Source organism: Lolium rigidum, chromosome 4, assembly GCF_022539505.1.
Source record: "Lolium rigidum isolate FL_2022 chromosome 4, APGP_CSIRO_Lrig_0.1, whole genome shotgun sequence".
NCBI lineage: Eukaryota > Viridiplantae > Streptophyta > Magnoliopsida > Poales > Poaceae > Lolium > Lolium rigidum.
The window spans coordinates 50,525,712-50,536,482 of NC_061511.1; the positions used below are offsets into that span (position 1 = coordinate 50,525,712).

General features: G+C 41.9%; 1 long non-coding RNA gene across 5 annotated transcripts; it reads left to right on the forward strand.

Annotated features, from left to right (window-relative positions):
- Window positions 1-8,057: 8,057 nt before the first annotated feature.
- On the forward strand, window positions 8,058-10,726 carry LOC124708312. 5 transcript variants are annotated; one of them, XR_007005095.1, is made up of 6 exons: window positions 8,058-9,089; window positions 9,176-9,281; window positions 9,547-9,709; window positions 9,785-10,105; window positions 10,190-10,258; window positions 10,340-10,726. It is a non-coding gene; the product is annotated as an uncharacterized LOC124708312 (long non-coding RNA). The 5 variants fall into 5 exon arrangements; XR_007005096.1 differs by having other exon boundaries at window positions 9,814-10,105; XR_007005094.1 differs by having other exon boundaries at window positions 8,058-8,178; window positions 8,250-9,089; window positions 9,547-10,105.
- The last annotated feature ends 45 nt before the right edge of the window (window positions 10,727-10,771 follow it).

Sequence of the window (10,771 nt, forward strand, 5' to 3'; positions counted from 1 at the left end):
TGCTTTCTCAAGCCATGGCTAACCGAATCCTCGGGTGCCAACCAACAATCACATACCATGGAGGAGTGTCTATTTATAAATTTATGAAGGTTAATTAATTGGGGCTGGGAACCCCGTTGCCAGCTCTTTTTGCAAAATTATTGGATAAGCGGATGTGCCACTAGTCCATTGTGAAAGTCCGTCCGGAGTAAATGACAAGATTGAAAGATAAACACCACATACTTCCTCATGAGCTATAAAACATAAACACAAATTGAGGAGCATTTTGAAGGTTTAAAGGTCATGAAAATTTACTTGGAATGGTTTGAAATGCCATGCATAGGTATTTATGGTGGACACTTTGGAACAACTTGGTTTTCATGTGTTTGGAGGCACGAGCAGCGTTCCCGCTCAGTACAAGTGAAGGCTAGCAAAAGACTAGAGAGCGACAAATCAAGAGAGCAATGAATTGTCATAATCATGCTTGCGGCAAAATAAATTAACCGAGGCATAAGAGTGATACAAGAACTACGAAGCAATGTAAATCATCGAGGCTTAATTGACTTTTGTTCAGTCATATGCATGCGTGAGCATGTGCCAAGTTAATTCAAACGAATTATTCGAGAGGAGGATACCGCAATATCATACCTATTTATGAATAAAACAATGCAAGCAAACATTCATGACATGCTACTCATATTAATAGATTGGAGCTAAACATGAGAGATCATGAACTACTAGACTTTCTTAAATGACATGTACCTCACATGAACCAACCAAGCATGCTCACATGGATGAGTATATGTACAAAAATGAAAACAAATAGAGTTCATACCAGCCTCTCACCACAATCAGATTGTCGTAGATCGTGATTATTGCCTTTTCATTTGTGTAGCTTGAATAATATGGAATGAAAACCACGCTCCAGCCACCGAAGACCATTGAACTCATAAAGAACTTTACAAAACCAAAAAAGAACAGCAAATATTTTGGTGTTTTCGAATTTGGAAGCAAGAACAAAAGGAAACAAGCAAACAAAGCCAAATCTTTTTGGGTTTTCTTATAGCAAACTAGCAATAGCAAATAAAGTAAGATAAAATCAAGAAACTAAAATAAACAAGTGATGAAGAGAAACAACAGAAATATTTTTGGTATTTTAGTGTTTTAGGAAAGAAACAAAGTACGAATAAGAAAATGAAAACTAAAAGAAACACAGAAAAGCAGGATGGCAGAAATCTGCCAAAACCTGACATCAGTACAGAAATTGATTTTTACAAAAATCTTCCGTTGCTCAGCTCGAAAAGTGTTCAACTAATGAAAGTTAGATAACAACCTGGGGAACATGCACAAAAATTGGCAGCTCAAAATAACGTTCTGGCTGTGCGCACGAATTTTTCTAGTGGCAGTCCAGAATCTGTTTTCAGGCAGCACCTCCCCAAATATCATCTTCCTCTCATTAGAAAACCACTCAAAGAAACTCAAGAAGTATATACAAGTATCCAGCAACCATAATATGCGAAGAATGAGTGATGCCGGTATACCTCCCCCCAAGCTTAGGCTTTTGGATGCCGTAGTACGACGAAGATGGATCATATTCCGGGTATGTGCTGGAAGAAGCACCCGGATACGTGACGGTGTAGTCATAAGAGGGCTCGGCGTCCTCGGAGTCATGCTGCTGGTGGAAGCCTTGTATCTTCAATTGCTCATCCACCTCCTCCTTAGAGCGCGACCATGGTTTCCTGTCAATACTGAACAAATCTGGCTGCGGCAAAAGGATTTCCCTCTCTTCCCCGTCATCAAACAATATTCTATAGACAATGTTATCTAAACTAGAGTCGGCCGTAACAAATTGGTGACTCTTCATAGCAGCAATATCGAGCCTCATAGGGGTTATTTTTACATCAGTAGGGTCAAGAGGAAGCTCTAAATATGCTAAAACGCGCGAAGCAATAATTCCTCCAAATATAGGCCCCTTGTTAGACAAGCGGCGAGCAACAAGAGCACCAAGATGATAAGGTGTGTCCCCAGTGAGCGCAGCAATTAAGAAACCAAGGTGATAGCTAGATATGTTACTAGTGTTCTCCCTACCAAGAATGCTAGTGCCAATGTAATAAGCAAAATACTTAATGGCGGGGAGTTGAATGTTTCTTATCTTGCCGCGCTGAATGGTGCGACAGTCATCATTGGTGATCCCTCGATAGAGCTCCAGCAATTCCTTGGGGTTGTCCTCGATCCTCCTTGCTGTACCTACAGGGACAATACCTAATGCAGCACAAAAATTTTCCAACTTCATAGTAATAGGTTTACCATAGATCTTGAATGAAATTGCCGGGTGAAAGTGCTTATTGTTGAACTTGAAGCTCTCCACAAAGATTTTAGTGAGCGTGTAGTATTGCTCACTCTCATCTCCCACATAGGTGGTTAAACCCGCCTTACCGACAAGGGTCAAGAAATCATCCAACAAACCTGCATTTCTCAAAAAGTCATAACATGGGAAGGATGAAGCATTAGGGACTCCATTGTCCTCCTCGGGTGCGAAGCTTGGTGCGATAAGATCCTCATTGTAGGATTGCCTGAATCGGGTGGATGACCTCGAGGGCCTCCCCGTGCTTGTTGTCTCCCCTTGGAACACTTCTCCAAAGTTAAAGTTGTCCATCCCCCTTTTCTGAAATTTTTCAACAAACAATATAAAATCTGATTTGGTGACATATAATTGAGGGAAACTACCATAGGAACTTGCTAGAGTACTAATCATGCATCAAAACTAGTTTCTACCATTTAGAACAAGCATGCAAGCTCACTAAACATGTTACCTACAGCAGAAAAATATTCAAGATATACTCAACCAAACAAAATTCTACTTGGATGGTTGGAGGAGTCACATACCGGAGAGCAAATGTGCCAAATTTCAGACAGAAATCTGGGCTGAGCAAAGAGATCGAGAAATCTGGAGCTCTTGAGCAAAAACGCGAGTGAGAGGAACCTGGTGCGAGTTTTTTCGGGAGAGAGAAGAGAGTGGGAGGAAGAGATGCTGAAATGGGGCAAAGGGGGACCCACACACCAGGGTGGCGCGCCCCCCTTGCTGGCCGCGCCGGCCTGTGGGGTGCCACCCTGGGGTGCCCCACTGGTCATCCCCAGGTGTTCCCAGGTGCCTCGTCGAAAAATAGGACCAACGGTATAATTTTTGTGAATTTTTGAAAACTTTGAAAAATGCACATTTCTGGGTATTAAGTTTATTATTACTGGCCAGGAATTTTTTTGAAATCTCTAACTAACTAAGGAACTTTACAAAACAAAAGTGCTACAGCAAGTGGAACAAGTGGAGGAAGAAAGAGATGTTGTTTACCTCCTCTATACATATAAAAAGTATTTGTTAACAAGGTTGATCAAGTCTTGCCACCAAATAAATTTTACATAGCATAAGAAGAAATAAACCTCAAATCAATCATGTTACCTTGAATTGTATTGATATGGATCCAATCACAAGAGTTTGATATTCTTCTTTAGGCTCATATATAGGACAATCGATAGTTCCCACTTTGATAGTTCTCACATTAGAAATTGTATTAACTCCACATGCTTTCTCAATCCTCTTGGGAAAATAAACGGTATGCTCCTTGTCATCAATATTGAAAGTAACTTTTCCCTTATTGCAATCAATAACAGCCCTGCGGTGTTAAGAAAAGGTCTCCCAAGAATAATAGACATATTATCATCTTCGAGGCATTTCCAACACAACAAAATCAGTTAATATCAAGCGGTTATTAGTAACTTGAACAGGAACATTCTCACATATACCAACAGGAATAGCAGTAGATTTATCAGCCATTTGCAAAGATATATCAGTAGGTATCAACTTATCTAAGTAAAGTCTCTTATAAAGAGAGAAAGGCATAACACTAACACCAGCTCCCAAGTCACATAGAGCAGTTTTAACATAATTATTCTTAATAGAACAAGGAATAGTAGGTATACCTGGTCGCCCAACTTCTTTGGAACTTTACCATTAAAAGAGTAATTAGCAAGCATAGTGGAAATCTCCTCATTAGGAATTTTCCTTTTGTTAGTAACAATATCTTTCATATACTTTGAATAAGGAGGCAATTTAACGGCATCAGTCAAAGGGATTTGCAAGAATAAAGGTTTCATCCAATCACAGAATTTGTTATAGTGTTCTTCTTCCTTTGATTTTAGTTTCTTAGCAGGAAAAGGCATTTGCTTTTGAACCCAAGGTTCCCTTTCATTACCATGTTTCTTAGCAATAAAATCTTCTTTAGTATACTTTTTATTTTTAGCATGCTTTTCGAGGTTCATCTTCAACTTCTTCTTTATCGAAACATCATTCTTATCATTACCATTATTATTATCATGTTCATTACCACTTTCGGTTTCAGCATCGAAATAGAAATACTATTAGGATCATTAACGGGTTCGGAGGATTCTACAACATTTTTATGTTTCTTCTTCTTTTTCTTAGATGGAGCACTAGGTTCAATGCGTTGAGAATCTTGTTCAATTCTTTTGGGATGCCCTTCGGGATATAGAGGATCCTGGGTAGAGACACCACCTCTAGTTGTTACTTCATAAGCATGTTTCTCTTTAGAATTATTTTTTAATAAGTCACTTTGCACTTTAGTAAGCTGATCAATTTGAGTTTGAACCATTTGAAAATGTTTAACAAGCATCTTAACATCATTGGAGGTTCTCTCTACAATACCATGCAATTCACCAATAGCTCGAGAATTTTCCATTAGATGATTCTCTACTCTCATATTAAAATTTTCTTGCTTAACAATATAATTATCAAACTCATCTAAGCATTGCGCAGGAGGTTTTAAATACGGAATATCTTCCCTAGTAAAGCGGCTGAAGGGAGTTTACCTCAATCATGGATGAAGGGGGAATTATCTCACATATATCTTCTATGGGAGGTAGATTCTTCACATCTTCGGATTTAATACCTTTCTCCTTGAGAGACTTCTTGGCTTCCCTCATATCTTCATCATTCAATTTAATTAAACCCCTCTTCTTCAATATTGGCGTTGGAATTGGTTCGGGCGTAGTCCAATCATCATGATTCCGGCCTATTTTAGCCAATAATTCTTCGACTTCGTACTGGAGTTCTTTTCCTGAAAACACAACCAGCACAACTATCCAAATATGCCCTAGACCCAATGGTTAGTCCACTATAAAATATATCAAGTAGATCATTCTTTTCTAAATCATGTCCAGGTCGAGCTCTGATAAGAGAACAAAATCTTGCCCAAGCCTCAGGCAATTTCTCTTCATCTCCCTGGTCAAATCTATAAAATTTTTATAAAGCGACATGTTGAGCACTAGCAGGAAAGTATTTTCGAAAGAAAACATCACGCAAATCAGTTGGACTTTTAATAGAACCAGGAGGCAAATTATTATACCAAGTTTTAGCATCATCCTTTAATGAGAAAGGAAAAAATTTAGCGACAAAATAAGTACGCATCTTGACATCATCGGAAAACAAGCTACTCATAGAAGAAAGTTCAATCATGTGTTCTACAACACTTTCTTTTTCAGTACCACAAAAGGGTGCTTTCTCTACAATAGCTATATGAGACAGATCAAGAGAAAAATCATAATCTTTATCCTTAATGCATATAGGAGATGTAGCAAATTTAGGATCAGGAGATAACTTATGTCTAACAGTATATTGTGTGAGAAACTTTTTAATTTTGCTTGCATCAGCAGTAGCATTGCATCTATTAATAAGATCATCATTAAGCTCCACATAATCTTCATCAGGATCATCACTAGAAAAATCAAGTTCAGGTGAATTAACAGGTGTAGTAGCATTAGGAGTTTCAGTATTTTCAATTTGTCTAGACCTAGCAATTGTAGCATCTAGAAAAGATCCCAATGAATCACTATCATCAAGCACAGCAGAAGCATCATCAATATTATAAGTGTTTTCAGATTCAGCAGAAGTACCAGCATGTGAAGCATGTGGCGGTGAAACAAGTTTATCAATCACAGATGGTGAATCAAGAGCAGCAGAGGTACTCGAGTTGTACCTTTTCTTGTAGTGGATGGTAATATGGCGACTTTAGGATCGCGAGGTTTACCCATGACGGAGAATTTGCAGCGAACAATATCAATCCAAGTGAACTTCCAAATAAAGCTATGCTCCCGGCAACGGCGCCGAGAAAACGAGTCTTGATAACCCACAAGTATAGGGGACCGCAGCAGTCTTCGCGGGTAGTAAAACCCAATTTATTGATTCGACACAAGGGGAGACAAAGAATACTTGAAAGCCTTAACAACGGAGTTGTCAATTCAGTTGCACTGGAAACGAGACTTGCTCGCAAGAGTTTATCGAGTAGTAACAGTTTTATAGCGATAGCGATAGTGAAATAACAACAGCAGAGTAACGAGAGACAGCGAGTAGTGATTATAGTAAACAGCAGGGTTAAAATACTGTAGGCACGGGGACGGATAACGGGCGTTGCATGGATGAGAGAAACTCATGTAACAATCAAACAGGGCATTTGCAGATAATAATAAAACGGTGTCTAAGTACAAAGCAATCAATAGGCATGTGTTCCATATATAGTCGTACGTGCTCGCAATGAGAAACTTGCACAACATCTTTTGTCCTATCAGCCGGTGGCAGCCGGGCCTCAAGGGAATCTACTGGATATTAAGGTACTCCTTTTAATAGAGTACCGGAGCAAAGCATTAACACTCCGTGAACACATGTGATCCTCACATCACTACCATCCCCTCCGGTTGTCCCGATTTCTGTCACTTCGGGGCCATTGGTTCCGGACAGCGGCATGTGTATACAACTTGCAGGTAAGACTATAAACAATGAATATCATGATGAAGTAATAACATGTTCAGATCTGAGATCATGGCACTCGGGCCCTAGTGACAAGCATTAAGCATAACAAGTTGCAACAATATCATCAAAGTACCAATTACGGACACTAGGCACTATGCCCTAACAATCTTATGACTATACATGACCAATCTCATCCAATCCCTACCATCCCCTTCAGCCTACAGCGGGGGAATTACTCACACATGGATGGGGAAACATGGCTGGTCGATGGAGAGGCGTCGGTGGTGATGGTGGCGATGATCTCCTCCAATTCCCCGTCCCGGCGGAGTGCCAGAACGGAGACTTCTGGCTCCCGAGACGGAGTTTCGCGATGTGGCGGCGTTCTGGAGGGTTTACGGCGACTTCGACTTCTCCCCGTGCGTTTTTAGGTCGTAGGCAATAAGTAGTCCGAAAGAGGGCGTCGGGGGCCAGCCGAGGCCGCCACACACTAGGGCCGCGCGGGCCCCTCCTGGGCCGCGCCGGCCTAGTGTGTGGGGCCCTCGTGCCCCCACCCGGCTTGCCCTTCTGGCTCCGCCAATATTCTGGGAAAATAGGACCTTCTGCATAAATTCCGAGGATTTTCCTGAAAGTTGGATTTCTGCACAAAAACGAGACACCGGAACAGTTCTGCTGAAAACAGCGTTAGTCCGTGTTAGTTGCATCCAAAATACACAAATTAGAGGCAAAATAATAGCAAAAGTGTTCAGGAAAGTAGATACGTTTTGGACGTATCAAGGGCCAGATCCTCTCCAGTCCCCATTTAATAGTCTCCCTGGTCACCGACAGGTGGGCCCAAGGGAGACGAGGCGACCAGCGCGCGGGCGCGAGCGGACGGCGCGTGCCATCCGCGGCCACGCAAACCTAGCCTAGATTTGGGCCGGGTTTGCGTCGTTCCGGACGCCGCGGCCGTCCGCTTTTGCGGTGCGTCCCCGCGCTGGGCCACGTTTTTGTCTGGGTCGACCCAAATGGACGTGCGGGGGCGGTTTGGGACGCGCGGTTGGAGATGCCCTTCGCCCCACCCAAAATCCGATCCTTTCGTCTCCGCGCCTCCCAACCGCCTCCCCTTGCTCCCACGCTGCTCTCAGCCTCGCCGCCTCCGCATCCCCATTTGCTCTCAACCGCACCGCCGACCTGGCTTCCACTCCCTGCGCCGCATCCCCACGCGCTCTCAGCCACACGACGACATGGTTTCAGCGCATCCCGCTGTCCCCGGCCGCTCATGCTCGCTGCACCGCGGCGGCTCTCCTCCACTCGCCGGTGAGCCGAGCAACGGCGCCTGTGCTGATCACTTCGATTTGGGCGTCATGTACACCCAGTTGGCCCAAGGAGCACTCAAGTGGCAGGTCGGATCTCCCGCTTCAAAGGCGCCCCCCTCCCCCCAATTCTCTCATCTTAGATGCCTTTTATGTTCCAGTTTTTCAGAGGTTTAGGGCCCTGCAGATTGATATTTGTGGTGGATTCGAGTACTCAAAACTATGCACAAATTGGGTCTGCACCTTTTAGGTGTCAATGCAAGACTGAAAAGAAAATCCACCGTTCACTTCATGGTGATTTCTGCAAACCGTGTACAACTGAATCAATCTCAGTATTGAAACCAATTTTCTTGCTGCATCCGAAGATGAGTCGGTCGGTGGCTGCATATTTCAGACATCCAGTCTAATTGGATGCTACACTTACATGAGCATTACAATGAACCCAGCCTTACAGAAACCATTGCTCTTACTCTGTTTTAGCTGTGAAAATGAGCGTTGGCATGGAAATGACTTGTGATAATTGATGCATCTAAGAGCTATTATGTCGGTAAGCTCAAATGGCTACCTATAGTTTTCTAAATTGTGTGCAAACTTGGAATAATATTTGCGTAGTATGGCACACCTATGGGCATTGTGAAAGCTACAGGTTAGGCATGCTATTTGAAATGAATAGATTGCACCATGTTGTAGGTTTTATTGATTAATAGCTCCAGGTAATATGCGAAACACCATGCTATGGATATTATTTGTAAGATGCTTTCACCCTCTCTCTAATGTACTTGCAGTATGAAATTCCTCACCAATTTGGCTTCAATGTGGGATGAATGTTGTTTGATGATGTTACTGAGAAAGAATATGGTGCATGCTTTGATGCAGTGATGGTCACCATAAAATCCGAAAATAAATGCTGAGCATCTTTAGCAGATCATGGAGTCCTTGACAGTGAAGTACATGAAGCTTGGGACAAAGCCTGACACATTCTATCCCTAACAGATCGGCAGGTAAATATATCTTTTTTCAACTTTGCGCTCAATATTTGTATCTACTGCGTGTGATTTTTTTTTTGGTTTCATATTCGCGTATCCAGTTCATGCTGATTGCTTCTGCTGATTGCAATATTTGTCGAGCAGTATTGTAAGGTTTATCCCAGGAAAACATTTACCGTATGTGGTGTAGAGAATTTGGTTCCACAGGTATATCAATGTAGCACATATCTTATATTCACTTTTATGAGAGCTCAGTGGCAAGGCAAGCGAGTGCGCAGCCAGCCCACCCGGGTTCGAATCCCCATGCGCGGTAATTTCGCAGCAGGGGCGAATAAACCGGGAAAGTCTCATCCTACCTAACAACGTATAGCCAAGGGAGGGATCATTCCCCCGTTGGTCAACGTTTTTTTTATATTCACTTTTATCGTGGATCTTCTATAATAAGAATGGTGTTGTCTGTATGGAGCTTCAGCTGTTATCTCATACTACTAGAGTGTGCATCGATTCACTTCTGGCTGGAATCTTGTGTGATTGTTGTCCATATATTTTCGTACCTACTATATCTGTGGGGTAGAAGCAGCATCAAACTACCGTAAATGACTGCCCAGCCCTTATACCTGAACTGAATGCGAAAGGTATGAGTAAATCAGTCATTTCCAGATTTGTCTCAGATATTAAAAATCTTATTCTATCGCTTGCTCATTGTGTAGTCTCTAAAAGTGAGCTGTCTTGGAAACAGAGTTGCCCATGAGCTGGCTAGATTAGGTGGATCAGTTCCTCCTGATGTTGAGGAGCTGACTAAGGATGATTGTAACCAAAGCTCGGTTTCGTGATGTAATACGAGCAATAGTTAAACAAAAAGTACTGTGTGCCGACTGACTATCCACTATTGATTCAATTTCCTCCTCAGGCACTGAATGTAATAGTAGTAGGTCAGCTTAGTTCTCGTGGCATGCCAGCATTACTTTTCTTTCGAAATGGGGAGTTACTGAGTGTGTAAAACAAGAAATGACCACGGCTATAAATAAGAGGTACACCCCTCCTTGAATTCTATATATTTATTTTACTTTTGCATGATGCAATGATTTAGTTTTATTGACCAGAATCTTTATCAGAGACTGGATCTCACTTGGGAAGAGCAGAAGGTTTAAGGTCTCCCAAGACTGAGATGATCCATGCTGTAGGTAAGAACTAAGAAGGGTACATCTTAAATTCCATACGTTTATACATTTGCATGACTGATCTGGTTTATTTTCATTTGACAGCAACTTTACCAAAGACTGGATCTTGGAAAGAGCAGAAGGTTAAATACCAATAGGGAACTTCATTTTTAAGTCGTACTGTAGGCATTGTGAAAAGGTGCTTTTGCTCATATCCATGTGATGCCTGAATGCTAGAAGCATTGAGCGTTTGGGAAAATATTTCTTCCAGGGTATATTGGATTTAATCTCTTCTATAGCCTTCGTTAGTTCCAAGTCATCACAAGTTGTTAGTACCTTTGATAAAGGTCTCTCTTCTGGTTGATCGCACTTTTTTTTATTAGCTAACAAAAATAATGACTCTTATAAATGGTTTGAAAATGTATGGTCCTAGCGCTGCGGAACACTACAAGAATTTCATATTGCACCATCACTGCTGACTTTTATTATTCATTTCTCTTTTCCTCGCAATTGTTACTAATTGCCTAGCTTCCCTAG